Consider the following 18,909-nt stretch of genomic DNA (forward strand, 5'->3'; position numbering starts at 1 on the left):
TCCTATCTCATTTGATTTGCAGATGTGCAGCATTTCCATTAGGGCAGGGTCAGAGACTGGTCTATAGGCTAGGCACAACTCACCTCTCATCAGCCTACAGGATACAGAGTACAGTGATAGGGCTTTCAGTCTTTCCATGTAGGTCATGTTTTGAAGGCCTTGAATTCTTGGTGAGAAACTTCTGTGGTCTCTCCAGCGGCTGCAGGTATCTGGAGAGGTACATGCAAAAGGGAATGTTGTACTCCATTAGTGGTCTGATGAGTATCGAGTACAGAGGAGTTATAACATGTTTAGTCTTGGATGAGATGTCCTTACTTAACAGAGGAGCAATGTAAAAGACTTTTCTTACCACTGTGGACAAGTTTAGATTGCTATCAATCTGTGTTCCCAAATCTCGCACCACTGGATTTGAGCTTGGGGGTGTTATCAATATTGTAATTTGCAGGAATTTCCTCTTTGACAAAGACTCTTTGAGTTTATTTTTAGTCTGTGACTTTGGCAGCAATCATTTTTCTATGTTAGACCCTTTTGTAATATGTTAACATATTTTGGCAACTCGATGATGCACCCAGTTTGCAATCATCTGCAAACTTGGTAAGCTACAGGCCTTCTAATTTTAACCTGGACTTTCTAGAAGTAAATTCCAAACAGTAGTGGGCCCAGTACAGATTCTTGTGGTATGCCACTGGTGACAGGTCTACTGGTAGAGGTGGAATCCCCAACTTTGAGAGTATGCTTTCTGTTAGTGAGACAGCTGGCTACCCATCTAGTGATGTATGGGTTAATCTCCAGCTGGGACAGTTTCTCAATGATACCTGAGTGGGGGATTGTGTCAAAAGCCTTGGCTATGTCAAGATAGGCAGTGTGTACTGTTTTGCCTTTATCCAGGGATTTGGTGACATTCTTGAAGAAGTCCACTAGGTTTAATAAGCATGATCAACCCATAATGAAGCCAAACTGGGTCAGGACAAGAGTTCGAAGGTTTCCTATGTCCTTGTTGATAAGGTCCATGATGATTCTTTCCATGGCATTGCAGATTAGGCTGATTAGGCTTATGGATCTTTAGAGAATGGGCAAACTGTACATCAACACCCTGATTGGAGAATTAATGTTCTCCAGCAGGGTATTAATATACAAGTAATGCCCACTGACAAATGAGTCCACTGCTTTACGACAACATACCAAGCTGCTGTGGAACTTGAACTGCAAAAAAAATAATGGCCACCATTGTTTTATGCTCGCTAAGCAGTAGTTCTGCTGTTTAGCGAGCATAAAAATGTAAAACAAAAAAAAAAGGAGAGAGACTCTGTGTGTGTGTGTGTGTGTGTGTGTGTGTGTGTGTGTGTGTGTGTGTGTGTGTGTGTGTGTGTGTGTGTGTGTGTGTGTGTGTATATGAGAGAGAGAGAATGAGAGTGATCTTGTGTGAGTGAATGTGTGCATGAAGGCAGAGGTGACTGTGTATCTGTATATGTATGTGTATGTGTGTGAAAGCCGAAGAGAATGTGTACATGTGTAGGGGAGAGAGAATGGGCTGTATGTAAAATTGTTGTGTTTTACTTGGTTATTAAATTTTAAGCACTATATTATTTTTTATATATGTTTGATGAAAAATGCTTCCTCCCAACATCATTAACCTATACCACAGCAAGTCTGAAACATTAGGCGGAGAACTATTTTACATTAAAAATATATAAAAAAATAATATAGTACTTAAAAAATAAATAAGCAAGTAAAATACAACAATTTTACAGACAGCACAATGTTTAAGTGCAATAATTCCCTCTTGAGTGTGTGCTATTGTGTAATTAATGCCTTTCCAGGGGTGCAAAGGCCCTCCGCCACCCTGGGCGGGCATTAAATACACATTAACACACACCCTGTCAAGCATTACTGCTTGCATAGTTTGCAGGATTGGTTGATGGACTCCCTTTGTGCTACGGGATTACTGTTGCTGTTTTTCACTCTGCTGGAACAAAGTCAGTGCTCAGGCTGAGGTTAAAGTTAGTTCCAAGTGGTTCCTCTAGGTCTTGTTTTAGATTGTTTAATAAGCAGATTGGGATATTATCTGGTCCCATAGAGACTGTGTTTTTGGCCTTGGAGAGCACAGATATGACCTGCTCTTTGGAGATGCTAGGTAGAGGACTGGAGTCAGGTATGCTTTGGGGTATGGCTGGTTGGTATAGGGGGGTGATGTTTGTGCCAATCGGTCAGCTAGCAGGTTGGCAATTTCCTCAGGTTCAGTATGAAAAGTACTGTCTACTATAAGTTCAGCATATAGTTGGACATTCCCTGTGAGATTTTGGATGTAGCTAAAGAATGCCTTATGATTATCCTTAGCTATGGATGCTAACTTAGCTTCATAACTAGCTTTAGGGGACTTTACAAGATATCTGATTTGCTTGTTCAAGCTGCGGAGGGTATTCTTCTTCTGTTGAGTAACTTCTCTTTTGCTCTTTGACATAATTTTTTTCCTTTTGTTATATAACCTATTTATACCTGAGGTCCACCAGGGTGGCCTTTTTTTTCCGGATAACCTGACTGGCCAAGTCTAAGCAGTTGTTTATGTGGTTATTCAGGGCATTTGTGTACTACTCTGCATTGGAATCACTGCTGGCTGTGTTATCACCGGGACTGAAACTTTTTATACCATTGTCTAGTAGGATTTCTAGAGAAATTTTTCATTTTTTTGCTCATGTGTGGGGGTGTCCGGTCTGATTTTTACTTCAAATGAGACAAATTTATGGTCTGACCATGCAAAGGAGGGCAACACACAGGGGATAGTGTAGTGACCCCACCATGTTGGTGAGTACTAAATCTAGGATATTTGAGCACCTTGTTGGGGTTCAGACTATCTGTTCCAGAGCATTTGTATTGACAACGTCAATGCATCTCAGGGCAAGCATGTTTGTGCTCATGTATGTTGCCCAGTCAATGGAAGAATAGTTGAAATCTGCCATGACCAGAGTGTTTGGCTGTATAGTGAGTGAGTCTAGTAAGTCCAGGTAGGCGGTGTGCTTCTCTTGGTTAATGGTGAGGGACCTGTAGCTAGCAATGATGTGGCAGGGTGCTTTACTTATAGTTAGTTGAACCTGGTGTAGCTCAAGATAGTCATACTGTTTAACCAGTCCCAGCTGTATTTAGCTTTAATGAAGATGGCTATACCTGCACCTTTGGTTCTTTCACACTCGTTTTTGGGGTCTGAATGTGTGAAAGGCATTGTAGCCTGCACAGCCAGGGTGCTTTCTGCAGCCTTTAACCATGTCTCAGTATGCTCAGATGCCAACATATTCCAAGGTAAGGAGTGCTTCCAGGAAGTTTAGCTTCTGATTTAGACTCCTACCATTAAGCATCATAACCTTGAGTTTGTCTGTAGTGGATTTTTTACATTGGACATTTTGTTGTTTTCACATTGCATAAAAAAGGCACTATGGTGGAGGCAAGTGTCTTTGCTATAACTGGAAGCCTTAAGGAGACAGGTGAAGATCATCTGTGGCAAAGCAGCATAGGTTGTCAACCATGTTTTCCCAGGCTGACAAATATTGGATTCCTCTGGATTAACACCAGAAGCTAAGTCAATTGTTGAATTCAATAATGTTGTGTCCATATTGTGGTATCATCCTGTGTGAAGGTATAAATGCTGCTTAAGACTAGGGACATACCTGCCTGGGACACATAATCCAAGAATTCAGTCATGTCTTTCTTCATATAGTCCAGAGAGGTACATCTCAAGTCATTCATGCCAACATATACTATGATAAAGTTATAACGGTAACTGTTGTTCTGACTTGAGTGCATACATAATTTGTCATATCCTGTCACCTGACAGACAGCTGACCATGACCTTCTTCTTATCCACCCTGTTGAGGGGGGACATCTGTGTGTCTCACTATGGAGTTGCCTATGACCAGGGCATTTGGTTTTGGGGTGTTCTGCCTTACAGACTTCTTTGTTGAGACACTGGTGCATGTGTGTTGTTATGTGTAGTGGATTCTATTTGCTTTGCAGTGTGTGCAAGTGGTTTGCACTTGGGAGGTCTCTGATCTTTTGATAGGCTTCTATTGAGTACCTCTGCATATGTGGGTTTATGTGTTGTGACCTTGTTTTGTGTGGGAGATTATATGATGTGTGTGTGTGTGTGTGTGTGTGTGTGTGTGTGTGTGTGTGTGTGTGTGTGTGTGTGTGTGTGTGTGTGTGTGTGTGTGTGTATGCTGACAACCTGCTTGATGTCCAGTTTATTGTTACCTAAAAAAATTTATTCCAAATGCGCAGTGTAATTACATCTCTTACATGTTGTATTTGTTTGTTTTAGGAGTAAGTGTTTGTCAGTATACATGAGGCAATTGCTACACTGCCTCAGGATGTCCATGTCAATCAGGCTGGCTGTAGAAATGGTTGGAAACAGACTGTCAATCATGGCAGGCTTTTACCATAACTATTATTGGTTAGTTGGTTAGTTTCACTAGATTTTGCTTTAGGATTAACAATGTGGTATTTCCTCGGAGTAGATGATTTCCCAAAGGATACAGTAAGGTATTTTTTGGCATATAGTTATAGACCATGATTTTGACACCAGTTATTGATTTGAAACAAACCTTCCTGCAGGATGGCTAAGTAATCTGGGAATTCAATGATTAGCTTGTAGTCATCTGCAAACCTAGCCAGAGATGTTTGGTATTGGCTTTTACTTCAGCAAAGTAGATGCCAAACAGGGGCAGTCCCAGCACAGAACCCTGGAGGACTCCACTGGTGACTGGTCTCTTTGTTGAGGTAACTTCCACTATTTTGATTATCTGTATCCTATCTGTGAGCCATCAGGCAATCGAGCAGGTGATATAATGGTTTAGTCCTAGTTTATTTAGCTTTTCTACCATGCCCGAGTGTGGGATTGTGTCAAGTGTTTTCGCCAGGACAAGGTATGTGTTTTCTCTTCATCCACTGCTTTAGTGACCTTTTTTAAAAAAATCTACTAGGCTGAGTAGGCATGAACTACTCTTGAGAAATCCAAACTGGGACAGGCATAACTTGCCATAGGCAAAGGCCAACTAGGTGGCCGCCTATGGCACCACTCTTGCAGGGGTACATTTTGAGTATTTATCTGTTTATTTTTTTGTAGTAAAAAAAATTGCATCTTTAAAATGTGTTGAATGAAAACAGGAAAACTGAAATGTAAGAAAGCCAGTGAGAAAAATGAAGAAACAAAGTAAGGTGGATGGTGTAGGTAGACCAGGATGAATTCATTGGATTGTGTGGTGGAGGACATTGTGGAGCCCTTTTGTTTAAGGTAGCAATGGACCCAAGGCCAGTTCTGGGAACAGGTTTAGTGCTTGGAGTTCCCTATGTCCTGACTGATTAATTCTATGATAAGTCTTTCCATGGCTTTGCATATGCAGCTGGTCGGACTTGTGGGTCTGTAATTTCTTGGGTCTGTGGAAGGTCCTCCCTTACGCAGGGAAATGACTGTAGCTATTTTCCATTTACTTGGTGCAATACTTGTATGGAGGCTAAGACTGAACAGTGTTGTTGGGGTGTGGCTAAATCATGCTTCATGCTATTCAAGATGCATCCAGGTATATTGTAAGCACCCATCAATACAGTATTTCTAGCTTTTGATAGCACTTTTAGGACTTGGTCTTGGGTGGTAGTTGGAGTTCAGCCAGTTTCAGGTATATCTTAAGAGACATAAAAAGGAGAGATAGGGGTAAAGTAAGAGCTACATTTATTAACTAGTAGGTTAGCTATATTTTTAGCCTCAGTGTAGGTAACACCATTCACAATCAGCTCAATGCATTGCTGCATTATGCTTTTCAGATTACAAACATAACTTAAAAATGCCTTGTGATTGTCTCTGTTTTAGGTAGCTATTTTAGCCTCAAACTTGGCTTTGGTGGATGTTATTAAGCTCCTGAGTTGTTTCTTTATTTCAGAGACAAGGGCTCTAACATTCTGGGAATTACTCATCTTACTTTTGGTCAAAATTATTTTCCTTTTATGATAAAGCTTGTTGATATTATGGTTCCAACATGTGGGTTTGTTTCTGTGTTTTGCCCTGCACTTGTTGATATGGGGTATGACTGCATCTATGAAGATATACAAGGAACTGTGCAATATGCTCCCATTTTAGTAAGGTCAGGATTCAAGATGTTATTAATCTTAGAGGGTACTCTGATTAAGAGTTCCAGGGCATTTGTATTTGCATAGTCCAGGGATCTCTGTACGTGTGCACTAGTGGTGGTGTAGGTTTGCCAATCCATATTTGGATAGTCTAGATTACCTAGGAAATCGGTGTTGGGTTTAATGCTGAGTGATTCTAATTCTTGTAGATAGATGTTATGGCTTTCTTTTTTCATAGAGGAAGTGCTATAGCCAGCTAATATCTGTTATCTGATGATCATGTGGACATGAAGAAGCTGTAGTGTATCTTGCTGCTTTACCAGCCTTGATGCTTCTTCTGGGTGTAGATTTGTACACCTACACATTTTTCCTCTCCTGCTCAGTAGATGGTCTAAATGTGTTAAAGCCATTACAGCCCTGCACTGCCAGAGATCTCATCACTATTAAACCATGTGTCAGTCACTTCACAGACATCAATGTCCTCCAGGGAGAGAAACACTTGTAGGGAGTGAAGTTTCTTGAACAGGCTCCTGGTATTTTTGTCAAAATTAAATAAAATATATTAGAAAGCTTTCTTTGATGAAATTAGAAGTCTCAAGCTAATAAAGGGATGTATGGAAATGATAAGTAGCCAATAAAGCATAGCAAGAAGGAACCTCTTTGTCTTAGAGAGGCAGTGAAGAAACTCAGTATAGCACTTATGTTATTCATCCTTTCACTCCAGGAAGAAAAGATTTAATTATTATACTCTAGAATATAAACTACAAATGCAATATTTATTGTTCTTTTCAAGCTCAATATCTCTATAAAAGAAGAATGGCTATACACAAAGAACTCACATAGGTGAGACCTGCAGAAACCTAAACTGTAACTCCTAGCTAAGGCTAATAAAGTGTATGTGTTATTAGCACAGTATGTGGGGACCTTTCTTTGTATGCTTGAAAGATTAGTACAAACTGTGTAATCTGATGTGACAAAAATATTGAATTTAAGATGATTAAAGCAGGGATGATGCAGGGTACAGTGTGCTTAAAATGGCAGCTGCAGCTATTCCCACTCTGAGGTTTGTTTCACACCAGCTTCATACATGTGTGCCTGTATGAGTAATCATCATTATTTCAACACCCAGCAGCACATGGCAGCAGTAACAAGTTCCGAATTCACAAGTTGCCCTAACATCAAAACTTTCTCAGCACTCCTGAGGTGCTACAGAAGGTCTTGTGCTACTATAGAGTTGTTCAGGGAAGTCCAACTGTTCTGTTGTTATCCAATAGATGGCAAAAGACCATAATCACCTCCCCAGGAAGAGTGACTTATCTGTCTTCCATGACAGCAGGGTTTTTACTATTACTTTGCTTGTTTCTGGAAAACTGTAACTTTTTAATGAACATTTACAGCCATGATATATTTACAACTCTCCAAAATTACTTTTAATTGTTTCGTTTTCATATAAATGCACTTTTCTGTTGTGATGACTGCAGTATTGTTAGTCATGCTCTACTCTGCATGGATTCATTATTTCAGCAAAGTATTTCTCCTGTGGTTTCTCCCTGAGTAAGCTTTGAAAATTTCACACCTCTACTCTGAGAAATCCTGCTGAACAGAAATGCCTCAGAATTACCTAATTTGTCTACCTTTTTTGTCTGAAATTGGTTTTAAGTCAACCTTAAAATATCAGGTTGACTATTATCATTCAATATACTGGACTACAAAACAAATGAAATTTCAGATAGAGGAATGGTCAATGATTGGTGTATACAAGACACTTGCTTCTCTTGTGACTGTACTTTTGAGAAAGACTGTAGTATCGATGAAAAGCAAGACTTTTGCATGGAAATCATGCAATAGTAACCAGAACTTCACATGTGGACATTTTTCTGATAAATATATTTTAAGCATAGTACAAGCCAGCCTTCACTCATTTTTTTTCTTTTTTTGGTTGGTAATATCACCCACACATCCTGCAGCTCATTATAATTGCCTCAAATGTCATCATTATTAAAAGGAAAGACAAATAATTTGCTATTCACAAAAGCAAATATTAATCTTTCTACAGTCTATGATTTAGTGAAAAAAAGAAAGTTATGATACAGTATATACATTTGTTTGATATGAAACCTTGTATTTCATACAGGAGGTACAGTTTGTATATCACTTGATGTTCAAAAATGGTTTAATAGGGAAAAAAAGTGCATTTGATAATCAGTCTGCATATGTTTTTTTCTTCCAGCAGCCCTTAAATGTGTCTGTATGTAAGTTTTCATGTGGACTATTTAAAGAAAAACTGCAGCTGTATTTTACATGACAGCAAGCTGTTCTTTTTTAAAATACCCAAAGTTATAACCAGCTGTTATTTTCTAAAACACCTGGAAGTGATTGCAGACTGCTGTTTTCTAAAACACCTGGAAGTGTGTATGTGCATTTATGATGATGGCATTGGGTGCAATGTTCGCAATATACATGTGTCCATATACCCCATCTTGACACAATAACTGGGCCAAAATAGCCAGTGAGACAAGTGTCAAGCTGTAATCAAACATAATGTCATGTTGCGTCACCACATAAAAATTACTGCACATATAAATGTTATTATATTGTAATGTTATAATGTTATTATGACAGATTTGAACCACTCACCAAAATATTAATCGAACAACAGTATTACCACAACCACTCACTGTACAAAACATGTAAAAATGAACAGTGTGCCTCTCCTCACTCCAACCTTTAATCGAACCACCTCTATAAAAGGAAAGGTAATAGAGAGGCTCTGCCAAGACACAAACCCATCTAATACTGTGCAAACATGCTCTAATTCCTCTATGTTATAATATATATATATATATATATATATATATATATATATATATATATATATATATATATATATATATATATATTTATATAGTATTATTAAGAAAAAGAAAGGGAGAGTGGGAAGTGTTTGTTCCAAACACCTACACCAAAGAGACCACCTTACCCACAGACCTACCAGTATATAGCTGCCTATCTTCACTTCCCCCACAACTGCCTTGCCTCACATCTTTCTAACATTTCCTCCTTTCCCAGCTTGTTGCTTCCTTCTACTTCATTACATAGCCGTTCAGGTAAAACCCAAGCAGGCATACATGCATGGATATGTCTGCTTGGCAAACTAAATCTATCCATATACTGCTGCCTTTATACAGTAATCAGACCAAATAGCCAGTGTGAACAGGCTATGAAACACATTAGAATCAAACAGTAATCAAAACATAGCATCAGTCTGGATCACCCCATAGAAATAACAGCACATATAAAGTTTCTCATGATTAAGGCAGCATTGAGCTGCTCACCAAAATATTAATAAAACAGCACTGTTACTACAGCTACCCACTGTACCAACCATGTAGCCAGAGCAGCATTCCACCCCTCACTCCAACCTGTAATCTAATCAACTCTGCAAAAAAGGGGGAATAGATGGGTCCCTACCAAAACATAAACCACTCTAACACTTCCCATCAGCCTGCATTCTACAGCCTATTTCCCCGTTCTATTTCCACAATGTAATCTAACTTAACTGCAGTACGTCTTTGAACAATATGGAAGTATTTGCTTTGAATATATCAAGACTGACATCAATCAAATGTATCCCGTCCATTCAAAACCATACCGAGTCCCCATCAACCAACACCCAGTGAGGCAATATACTTGCATTCAAAGATGCAGGAGCTCTCTGTACCCTGGGATTCACAAAAATTGTGGCCATTTCCAAGCTTTTAAAAGACATAGCCTGCCTCCATACTAATCTAGGTATTGTTTCAACCAAACATAAAAACCCTGGGAACCGCTATTTCATAACTATCAAACCTTTTACAATCTTGTCTAATAACCTTCTGCCAGGTGCACAACCTAGACAGAAGGAAGCAAGAAGCTGGGAAACAACTGATGCCATCTCGTACTGTTAAAGCCATGCCAAATCACCTCCCATTTCAATGGATCAAGTCCTAACATACTGCCACCATGAGATCTACTTCTTGCAGGTTTAGCTGCCCAAATAAGAATCTTGCTATAGCCTAGGAAAACAATTATAAAATAAATCAGCTAAAACTCAAATGACACATATAACTGTCTAAGATAAGATTAAAAAGGAAAATGAAACAATCCTCCCTGTTCTTTTTATAAGTTTGATCGAAATACCCTCTAAAGCCAGACCTGATGCTCTCCCTATTTGAAAAGAGTGAGTCAAACACCTATCAGCCTTAACCCCTTGCCTTAGCAATGCCTTCCTGAATATCTTGATAAATTGCCTTGGTGAAACTACCTTATCACCAACATCCTGAAAAACAACTGAGTTGCATCCTGCTTAGCCACACACATGCATAAACTAGCCCGTGTGACTGGGTACAGCAATTTTTCTTTTCTGTGCAAAACCACCAGTTGTCCCTGGCCTTGTTCATCCACTTTACATCTGAACAATCAAACAACCACTGCAGACCCTGTGATGCAAACATCATTCCAATACAAATTACTCAACATTTCATTTAAAAAGTACGCATGTGCATAAACACAGTCAAAGTAGACCGCAAAAACTATCTATACAACTAAAAACCACTACATGCAGCCCTTCAAACAATACCCTTAATAAAAACTTATCCAAAGGAAGACTCTTATCAAAACCAGATTCTTTCACCATTTCCCAACCCTTCGGCTTATGTAACACCTGCCCCCCAATGTTCAGTAACATCATTTAAACCCATCAATCTTGCCATTGCACTGTGGGTAGACATAGGAACTCTAACCATATACACAGCTTCACTGAACTCCCACCTATAAACTAAATACCTACACACTAAACTGATGGATTAATTCTTCTATTCAGTAGGGTGCCATTGTATAATTGACATAAAAGATGAAACCACCAAGCTATAAATTCTTCTCTTAGCCCTGGACCAAGATTGTGCTACTAACTAGCCCACTATTTCCTGCCACTTTTCCATACTTCCTCTGATACTGCCACTGACTTTTTGTCTCCATTTGGTACTATTGAATGAAATATGTGGAACCAAAAATGAGACAGCCTATCAGTTACCTTATTAGTCTTCCTGTAACATGCTCAACTGAAATATTCATATTGATCCACAAGCTAAGTAAAACTAACTTGCTCAATGCCATCTGTAACAAATCTGACCTTGTCATCTTCCTTAAAAAAAATGGCACAAACTGCCTCATTATCAGAGTGAAAGACAACTTTCTTGTTCTTCAGATTTTCCTGCCTTACTACAGTGGTCATTCAAATTGGCATCATCTCCAAAATATCATATATTTTTCCACTCCTCCAGTCAGTCTGCCATTCCCAGTACAAACCATTACCCATGAAAACTTGCTGCAAAGTCTATTCCTCCCACCTCATCTGCTTCATCAGTTTACAACTGAAACTCCTCTGATGACATACATTTGCCCAGCTGAAAAGATATCACATTAAAATTCTCCAAAACATCAGCCAAATACAAATATCCTGTTTAACCATCTTACAGATTCTGGTGTGTATCTTGCAAGACATTTGCCTACAAGCTACAATACTGAAACCAGAAGGCTGTGGCATCACTTCCCCATAGAACAGTATGGCTGAAAAGCACAATTGATGCAGCTTTACTCTCCAACAAGAAACCAAGCACATTGAAGTGATGCCTAAGAACAACTACCTGGCTGTAGTCTAGTAGGAACAGCTGTGCTAGAAGAATTACGATCGTGATTTACATGAGCACAAGGGAACCTGACAAAGTCTAAAAGTCTAGGGATATAGGTGCTGTTTCCTTGTGCTCATGTACATCACAATGATATCTTCTAGTGTGGCTGAATGAATGAATGGGATAACTATCCAATAGTATACTTAAGGCCCATACTTTAATAGGGGAATGAGATTGCTGACCACCCAGACAATACCAAAGAGTTAACTGGCCGCTATTCCTCAAAACTCCCCCTCCCACCCTTTCTCTGGCAGTATCTGGTCCTGTCATCCCCAGCCTGCTGTTACCTTGTTGCACTGAGCCATCTGATCCATACTTATGCCTGGATGACATCACCCCATGAGGAGCTCCTCACACTGAGCATGTAGAGGCAAACCTACAACATGGCCAATTATATTTTCCCACATTAAATGCTCAGCAAATGCCACTCCTGTGTTCAGTATCTCTGGAGTGCATTCAAACTTAACAACTGACCTTGTCCCTTATGGAGCCAAGCCATGTATCAATATGCCATGGCTCCCACTATAACACTACTTTCTTCAATTTCCAAAAACATTGGTCATTTCACAACCAGGCATTACCCCCTCATAATCAATGTGCCTCCCTAATTGTTGTGAAATATGCCAGCAAATGCAAACCCTGCAAAGTATCTTTCTCTAAAATGACAGGCATCATAAACAAAAACATGTACTCAGTTATCCCAAGTCAAATCCCTAACTTCCAAAGTGATATGAGGTGTTGAAATGCCCATCTAGCGAAGCAGTTTTCTACAAATTGTCACCTACAAATGCTGCAGTTATAAATTGTAAATGACATCTTTGGAAGATGGCAGAATGAAATGAAAAACTTCTGTGTTTTTGAGGGGAATATAAAATTACGAGGAACACGAAACTTATACTTGTTCACAGTAAGCCGATAGGGGGTGGAGTGGCTGGATAATGACGGGACTCAGTGGGTGTTTCTGATACATGCTATGTGACTACCACCTATTAAACTCATCTCCATCTGAATTTAGCACTATGGGATTGTCCCTTTAAGAATCAATATACGGCTTTTTAGCAAAATTCAGATTCTTCACAATGCTGCTGCTACTACCGATTGGGGAGGGACACAATCCAAATGTCACAGTACTGTCAAGACAGACGTAGAGATGGGGCACCAAGAAGAGTGAAAATGTTGTTTCGCTAGCCCTGGTGTGGTGCTACAGATCGGAATGAAAAGCAATAAAATTTAAATAAATCAATAAATAAAAATTGCGCCCTAAATGAGACCGGCTGGTACGGCGGTCTAGGCGGTCACCTAGTTTGCCTATGCCTAAGGCCGGCCATGCTAACTAGACTAATAGCACCCTACAGAAGGGATTGAGATGCACTGACACTGTTCCCTTGATGGCAGTGAACAAATACATCCACATATCTTTATAACCCTGCAGCATAGTGTCAGTCTAGCCTGTAGCTGGCAAGTTCACCCATATAATTTTCTGTAGGTGACTGCCAGAAAGCTAAACCACCTGCCGCCCCCCACACTGACAAAATGTTTTCATATTAAATGATTTATCTTTTCCACAGAACATGGCTAGTTTAAATATTTTTAAATTATAATGACTTAAACATTCAGTCTTATTAGTGTTTGTCTCTGGTGAATATTTAGTGGCATAGCTTGGGATTTAGAAATACTTCTCCATTAAGAGCTTTTCTTCTTAATTAAAAAAAGAGCAAGCTTAATGTACTTGGTTCTATGAAAGAGTAAAGAAGCATAAAAAACATGACCTGGTTATCATTCTAACAGCAACTATGTGTGTGTGTGTATATATATATATATATATATATATATATATATATATATATATATAGATATACATATATATATATATATAGAGAGAGAGAGAGAGAGAGCAGGAGGAAAGGGAGAGCCACAAAACTATAGGTATTTGTAATACTCAAAATACATTGGACCTCCAGAAGCTCAAGTAAAAATTCAGTTCACTTGGCAAGATGCACACACATACACTATTAAAAGTGTCAATTTAGCTTTTATAGTTTGTATTTAATCAATCTAAATAATTTATTAGTTTAATATGTGTTGCATGTCTTAAAAAGAGCAAAGAAGATATCAATTTGTAAATGAGCTTTGCTGACTTTTGTTACAGAATGGGTTATATTTGTGATATGAAACAAATTGGGGGAGAATCAGAAAGGTTACCCACCAGTAGTAAGACTGATGTATTGGGGACACTAAGCTCCATGTAAAAGCTTCAAACCTTTACCTTTGGTGCATAAATGAATTTGTTAACAATTCTGGCCATTAATCTTCTGCACAACCACTACATACCTGCATACCCGGGATACTTTTTAAGTCATACATTAAGTGATGAAACATCTTACAACAAAACCATGTTTAAATAAATTATCATAGTCATGCAGTGTATATTTGCTATGGCTGAATACAGCCTCTGTGATGTCTCTGTGACAATGTGATTGTTTATGACTAGGTAATGAAACACAAGCTCTCTTTGCTTTTACACTGCAAATGCATGTAACCATTCTTAGCTTTTCATAAGCTGCACAGCTACAAATAATGGGCATTCTGTTTGCTACAATTAGAAAATTAATGTTATTCTACTGGGTTTTATATTAACAACTGTAGACCTTGTTTTGATGCTGTCAGTCAGTAATAAGCATACCTTAACAATATGCTCACATTTATCACTTTAATGTTATCTAGCCTCATGTTTATAAAGAAATCCTTAGATAACACATTACACTTTGTACCTGTGTCTAGATTGAATTCTACATGTTACTTTCTAATTCTCAGTATTTTGTTCCAATTTTGTGGCATTTCATGTTTGTTACAGTACCTCAAATTCCTCAGAAATATTTCCAAAGTTTGCTTTATCTAGTCATTCCCCTTGCGTATCACAAAAAATAGATAAATTGCATGCTTCTTTTCAAACACATGAAAATTCTGCAAGACTGATTAAATGGATTATCTTATAGCCGCAGACAATGCATCACCACGGAATCAAACATGCACAGACTTTTCACTATTTTCTGTCCTTGTAACAGAACTGTGCCACATCTGTTCTTTCCATATCCCTTAGATTTCCAACACATCCTTTCTTTATTACTTTGTTTTCATCTTTTATTTTACTCACATTTTTTTTGCATTAAATTTCTCAAATGATTCTGTTAACTGCGTGTTCATTACTTCACTTGCTCTGCTCACCCCTAGCATTTAATAAGGCCTGATCATATAAGTCCAACACCAGAAATTATTTGGCTTCTTACTATTTCATCTTAAAATAATTATTTTTCATAATAAATGGAATTTGAAACACATGCAGAGTGTCATAAATAAAATAATAGAGGTGCTGTACAAACAGATGTAGTGGATAGATGTAGTGGACGTTTTATATCTTCAGAATTAAGACAGCTCATAATTTGATTTGGAGAGAAATTTTGTTAGTACATAAATTGGTTTACTGATGTGAGCTCTGGTATTAAGATTATTAGTCTTTGACTATTAATAATAGTCTTTGAGTATTTTTCAGTGTAATAACATAACCATCTATAATCTTTTGTGAGATCAGGTTGCACATATATAGAAAATTATGGTTGTACACACAATAATTCCAGAAATCAGATGTATTTTTTTCATTTCATTAGTGAAAGTAAAGCATTTAAATATTATTTAAAACTCTTGCACTGACCATAGAAGAAAACAACACAATATTAAGTTTCAAAATTTTCATCTAATCAGACCACAAAAAAATTAATACATAAAATTTTTGGATACAAAGCTTCTAGTTTCTTAATTGATTTTTGTACAGTGAGAAAATTCTAGATGTTGACATTTGGAGCATATTTCCACTGGGAATTTTGGATTTGCAGTTCCAAACCCCAAAACTTTAGAAGTGAATATATATCTATGTACGTATAATTAACCATTCATCTCTCTCTCTCTCTCTCTCTCTCTCTTTCTCTGTATGTCTCTTTCTCTCTCTCGCTATATATATTTATATATAAAATATATTTATATAGCATACTTGAATCTATATATTTACATCTCTATATATCTAAATATGCATTTGTGTGTGTGTGTGTGTGTGTGTGTGTGTGTGTGTGTGTGTGTATATATATATATATATATATATATCTATAAATATATCTATATATATATATATATATATATATATATATATATATATATATATATATAACTATATATATCTAGCTATATATACATATATATATATATATATATATATATATATATATATATATATATATATATATATATATATATCCAGAATATAAATATATAAGTGAACCACCAAAGAATGCCAATATGGAGAATAAAAATACCAAAATATGAAGGAAAACTCCATGCATCTACCAGGTGAAGGTGAAACGTCTTTAATAAACACAATAACCACTTTTGGACTAAAAAGTCCTTCTTCAGATCTAAACAAACTTGCTATAAACATCTGTACTATCCAGCTATCAATCAAAGCCTAATGTACTTTGTACAGCCAATAAAACACATATCTATTCAGACATATAGAGATATAAACTAATGAGCATTATTCAAGGAAACACCAATCTCAATGGTAGAGTAAGTTACCGATCTAATCAGAGTTAAGAGACAGAGTGGACTAAATTCATGAATCAGCAGCCAATCTCTATAACATAATCTATTACTAGTCCAATCATAATTAGAGGCAGAATGAACCTTATTCATATCTCAGCAAACAGTCATTAAACATATTACACTGTATAAAAACCCTATTATCAACCACTCCCTATGGCAAAATATAAAGCTAATCCAATCAAAATTAAAGGTGGAGTGAACCTAGTTCATATCCCAACAACCAGCAACTGAAAATATTTCAGTAAACTATGTCCTCTTACTGATATTTGTTGAAAAACCTTACAATCAGCCTGTCATTTACCAGAAAGAAGCCCTTTTTTCCAAACAAAAAATATATTTTGAAATATGTGTCTCAACCTAGTCAAACCAGCAACCTGCTAAACTAATTATGCTGCTGAGTTAAAAATCATCCCCTGGATTCAATAAACTCCATGCAGGAATAGTGTTATTCCTGCACGGAGTGGTTCATGTCCATGTAGCATTAGCATTAACAGCAGCATGCCTTACATATTCATGAAGGCACACTACTGTTGAGGCTAAATGGACATGAACAGTGAATGAGTGCAGGGGGCATGTTTTAGTAGTGCACAGACATTTAACACACCCCCTACACTCAGACAATGCAGTACAGCACTTTCGAAATGTAGTATGGTTTAATATTAGAGAACTTCTCTAACATTATGCCAGTATTTCAGAGTCTGTGGACACTGAAATGAAATAAATGAGTATTTCAGTGTCTCCGAACACTGAAATACATAGTGGAGCAAGAAAGCAATGCAGGGGGTGTGTGGCAGGTTCTGTCACACACTCCCAGCATTGTAAAATTTCCATATGGCTATAGCCCCATACCTTGCAACCTATTAAAGCAATAAATCTGGACAAAGGTGCAAATAATGGGGGGACAAAGCCCTAGATATAGGGACAGCTTTTAAATGTAGCTCATACAAACTTAGAAAGTTGATAGGAAATGACTTATGCATATTAGCATGAATTTTCTGAAGGATAGAAGTCTGAAACTTAAATGTATGCCATGATTCCCTGACTGCAGTCCTCAATGACTTGCCAGAAAACTGCAATCTGAAAAGAAACAGGCCAAAAATATGAGACAACAACAATCTGGACATTCTGTGAAAATCTGTATAGTTGAGAGGTATGCATAGCCCTCAACTGTACAGGTTTTCACAGAATGCCCAGATGCCTGCCTCACGTACCTCTTAACCTTCTAGAGCAAGAAGTCTGTACAAAGCCATAAATAATGGGTGGAAAAAGTCATATAAATAGCGACATGTTTTAAAAACAGCACTTCTTCTTCTTCTTTCGGCTTTTTCCCGGTTAGGGGTCGCCACAGCGGATCATCTGTCTGCTCATGATTGGCAGTGGAGTTTTACAGTGTCGAGTTACCAGCCTGGCACCCAACCATCCACAGAAGGCACACACAGGCACACACTCACACCTAGGGCCAATTTAGAGTGTCCAATCCACCTACTGTTTTAAAAAAACTGCACTGACAAACCCAAAAGCTGACAGAATAAAAGGTTTGCAGTAGCACAGACTTCCTGCAGGGTAGAAAGACTGAAACACAAATGAATGCTATGCGAAAGTCTGTACGACCATAGCTATTAACAGTAAAGCTGTCTGCAGAATGCCCAGATGCCTTTCCCACATACTTCTCACCCTTCTACAGCAGAAAAGCAGTACAAAGCTATAAATAATGGGTGGACAAAGGCACATAAATAGGGACACGTTTTACAAAGGACACTGACAAACCTGAAAGCTGACAGAATAAAAGGTTTGCAGTAACACAGACTTCCTGCAGGGTATGAAGATTGAAACAGAAATGTCTGCCATGTGAAAATGCTGCACGGGCAAAGCCCTCAACTGTAGAAGTGTCTGCAGAATGTCCAGATGCCTGCCTCAAATACCCATCAACCTATAAGAGTAACAAAACTGAACAAGGGCATAAATAGTTAAATAATGTTTTTCTCCCTACTAAGTCATGTTTAAGCATAGCTGAGTAGGTGTGTGCATTATGGCCCTCTGTCCAGCATTGCTTAAACACCCCAGAGAAGTTAAATAAAAATATACAGCAAAAATCCCCAAATCATGATAGTGTAGTGGTTAAAATCCCAGCTTTACATGCAGGTGTTCCTGGTTAGAGTACCAAGGCAGGCTATGTATTTGTACATGGGAAAGCAGTATTAAAATCATTATTTTCATCTTAAAGCATGTAGTAATTGACTTGTGTCAACCAGGTTACTGTAACTGGTATAAAATGGAAGTGTGAGTGCATATAACATGTGAAAACACCCATGTATACACAAGTGTCCCATACAGTGTAGTCACACCCCTTGCTAATGTAATGAAAGCACATAGAGGGATGTCATGTAAAGTAAATTATATACACTTACTAAATGAAGTA

The sequence above is a fragment of the Protopterus annectens genome, chromosome 2.part0 (assembly GCF_019279795.1).
Source record: "Protopterus annectens isolate FY-2018-M chromosome 2.part0, PAN1.0, whole genome shotgun sequence".
In the NCBI taxonomy this organism is placed as follows: domain Eukaryota; kingdom Metazoa; phylum Chordata; order Ceratodontiformes; family Protopteridae; genus Protopterus; species Protopterus annectens.